This window comes from Suricata suricatta, chromosome 6 (genome assembly GCF_006229205.1).
Source record: "Suricata suricatta isolate VVHF042 chromosome 6, meerkat_22Aug2017_6uvM2_HiC, whole genome shotgun sequence".
In the NCBI taxonomy this organism is placed as follows: Eukaryota; Metazoa; Chordata; class Mammalia; order Carnivora; family Herpestidae; genus Suricata; species Suricata suricatta.
In genome coordinates, this window is record NC_043705.1 from 37,516,968 (window position 1) to 37,520,724 (window position 3,757).

Below are 3,757 nucleotides of genomic sequence, written 5' to 3' on the forward strand. Positions count from 1 at the left end.
GTCCTGGTCCAGATAACCTCGTACGTGCTAGCACTTTCTACGCCGCCTCTAATCCAGGTCGGCAATTTTGTAAAAGTTAGCTTCCGAACTCCAAAACGAAGGCTCCAACTGGAATTCTTTCAGCACAGGAATTTTATTCAGTAACCCACACAAACAATAATTCTAATTCGACTGCGTTTGTAATTTTATTTATTTATTTATTTTTTAGGCGGGACACCAGGATCCGGCGGTTGCTGCTTGCGCCGCGCTCGGGTAGCAGAGCCTCCACAGGTTCTTCTGTGCTGTGTATCCGGGAGCTGATCCAGCCCGCCAGGCACGCAGGCGAGCTGAAATCAACCAGAGACTGCCCCGTGAACCTCGGACTGCCGATTTGCAGTCCTGTAACATTTGCTCCTCCCCTGCAACCCCAAATCAAGTAAGCTGGAGGGGATGCGAACCTAACAGGGTTGGAGGGTTGCATTGTTAACTTGGTCTTTTTTGTTTCAGGTCATTAGCTTCTTTTTTTTTTTATTTTTTAACATTTATTTATTTTTGAGAGACAGAGAGAGACAGATCATGAGCAGGGGAGGGGCAGAGAGAGAGGGACACACAGAATGTGAAGCAGGCTCCGGCCTCTGGGATGTCAGCACAGAGCCCACGAACTGTGAGATCATGCCCTGAGCCGAAGTCAGCCGCTCAACCGATTGAGCCACCCAGGCGCCCCATAGGTCATTAGCTTCTAACCCGCTCCCGGGATGGCTCAGTCCTCCTTGATTATTCTCCGCTCTCCTTTTTTGCTCCTTCAGAAGGTCAAAAAAGTAAAGCTGGAACCGGAGGGCTAGTGCTCAGGAAGGAGAGACTGGGCTGGATGTGGCAGTTTCCTAAAGGCACTGCTGATTTAGTCCCTAGTCTCCTGTCCTGGTAGGTAAGAGTCCTCTGCCTGAGTGAACCTCCCCCAAGGGGCTCTGATCCTGCGGAAAAGGGACACAAGGAGCATCTACTCAGCCTTGTAGGCATTTATCAGTGGCAGAAAACCCACATACCCTCAGCTCTATGAACTTTCCAGAAGAACTTCAAGAAGTGAGGTTGCTAGGTGACACAAGAACAGGTTGAGCCATTCCAACCTCATTTCAGAAGAAAACGGAGATATACGTATAATCAAATTAAATCCCTTCCCCAGAAATGTAGTTGGGTGTGTGCAGGAAAAGAGACACAGGAAAGAGAAAACAGACGTATTTGGAGTTCTGGTTAGTTTTACTCCTATTTCCTTGTAACTCTGAGGAAGGTCTTTAGTTCCAGACCTAAACAGTGTCATTTGTAACTTGAGAGATGAGGTAAGAACCACCGATTTTTCAACATACAGGTGCTAAGACTTGCTGTCTTCTCTCAAGCTACTGTTGGGGAATCATTATGGGAGGATCAGTTAAACCTGTGGAGAGGACGCGTGGAAGGGGCACACAGTCACCTCCTAGGGTCAGAATTGTCTCTCCCATTATTGGTCATCGTGGGCTAGCTGTTTACATTCTCTGAGTCTCGGTTTCCTCATTTGTTAAATATGGTTGTTAATATGTGGCCTGAGAGTCAAGTGAAAGCTGTGTGAAAACTCAAAGTCCTTTTTGAACATAAAATGGACGGGGGGGGGGTCACCGTAAAGTCTTCATCAGGAAGTCAATATCATTATCTTGGAGATACTCTGAAAAAGCAGAAGGGTCATTTTATCCACCTGTGTATATGATGCTGGTGTCTGTAGTTAACTCCCAGCAGGCAGTACCCGAGCTTTGTACTGATGGGTGACGTACTCCTCAGTATTTGTGGAGTGCTGCCGTGCAAGGTCTAAGAGAGTGATGAAGGCTTCATGGGTCCTGGTGTGCCTGGCTGGCTTTGTTGGTGGAGCATGCACTTCTCAATCTTGGGGATTGTAAATCTGAGCCCCAAGTTGGGTGTAGATATTCCTTAGAAAAGAAAAGAAAAGAAAGAAGGCCTCATGGGTCCTTCATTCACAGAGCTGGCTCTCTAGTGGGGGAAACAAAGAACTACTAGTCACGTTTCAAAAATTATTATGATAGAGGACCTCCTGTGTGTAGGCTTGACAAATAAAATACAGGACACCCAGTTAAAATGAAGTGTCAGATAGATTTTAGCATGTTTCAAATATTGCATGGGACACTTTGTACTGAAAGATTGTTATTTATCTGACATCCAAATATTTTGTGGGGCATACTTAAACTAAAAGATTATTTGTTGTTTAAGATTTGAATTTAACTGAGCCTTCTAACATCTGGCAGCCCCTTCTGGGAATCATGGAGCCCATGGTAGAGTCAACTGGCTTGGTCTGGAAAGGCTTCCCAGTGCAAGTGATGGGAAGACAGGAGATGGGGGGCTTGAAAGAAGACAAGTGGGTGAGAATTCCCCACATAAAGGAATAGGATGTTGGGAGGTCTGGAAGTATGGCTCTTGTAACATTCTAGGGTCTACCTGATAAGGAGTTGTAAGGCATAGAAGTAAGGGAGATAATCGTTAATACTTACATCAAACTTGTATGCCGGGTACTATGTTATGATCTATATGAATATTATTATCCTAATTTACGCTTCACCCCAACTCTGTGAGATAGCTTCTATTATTGTCCTCATTTTATAGATAAGAAAATTGAGTAGAGAGGGAAATTTATTTGACCAACGTCCCACAGATAGTAAACGGCAGAACGAATATTCCACCATCCTAGCTCCTTGTTCCGTAATCACCTTGCTACTGGTTCAACAGCAAGATCATGCAGTACTTTGAAGGTCTATTAAATGCTTAAGACTTGACTTGAAGCCACTGCAGAGGTCTTATCAAAAGAGACAGAATCTGTCTTTTGTTTTAAAAGATTATTCTGGCTGATGTGTGGAAAATGGATTGTAGGAGAAAACACTGGAGGTCACGTAGATACAGTTTTTATGTAAGGTATGAACAATATGGTCCAAGTTAAGGGCTTTTTATTTTCCCTACGAAGGGTCTTTAAAATTAATTTTTCTAATTTGAGACCTGGGTGCCGTGCACCTCAAAGGCACTAAGTAAATATAAAATACTTTAAAGATGTAGAACCTAGTGGCACATGGGTGGCTCAGTTGATTAAAGGTCCCACTCTAGATTTCAGTTTAGGTCATGATCTCACAGTTCATGGGTTCAAGCCCCACAATGGGCTCCATGCTGACAGTGTGGAGCCTGCTCAAGATTCTCTCTCCCCCCTCTCTCAAAATGAATAAATAAACATTAAGAAAAAGATGTAGAACCTAATTAAACCCAGGCTTCTGTAATGAAAGTTGATTAACCATTGTTTGACCCTGCTTATTTTCAGGTGTGGTTTTTGAACCCTGCAAGAGAGTATTAATTTAATAGAACTAAAGTTCATCTAATTTTGTTTTTTTCCAGTTTGGCACTTCAGCTTCAATCAGAAGCCCCCACGGTCACCCTGCCCCAGCGCCTGTACTGTGATTGAGGTAGGAAGAATGCATTTACTAACAAACAGTATCTTGTTTAGCAAACAGTAAGTGGGTTGGGGGTTGGCACCTGTATGCGGACAATTTTCTTAGCACCTCAAGATCCTTGAACTCACTTTGATTTCAAATCACTAAAATTTATATCAGTCACTAAAAATTAAGTTTACTTTAGACTATTTTCTATTAATGTAGATAAGTGCCCAAATCGGGAAGTATTACTTTAAGTCAGACAAGTTTTTCTGCTATTTAGTAAACAAAAGGCAGGACTTTTCTTTTTTTTCCTTTTATAGTTTATT

General features: G+C 43.0%; 1 long non-coding RNA gene across 4 annotated transcripts in view; it reads left to right on the forward strand.

The window, feature by feature from the left end:
• LOC115294388 overlaps positions 1–3,757 on the forward strand; it is a 35,870-nt gene that overhangs the window by 9,150 nt on the left and 22,963 nt on the right. For all 4 annotated transcript variants that reach the window (XR_003909853.1, XR_003909854.1, XR_003909852.1 and 1 more), the window contains exons 2-3: positions 209–415; positions 3,394–3,461. This is a non-coding gene — a long non-coding RNA (uncharacterized LOC115294388). The remainder of the gene's footprint in view (positions 1–208; positions 416–3,393; positions 3,462–3,757) is intronic.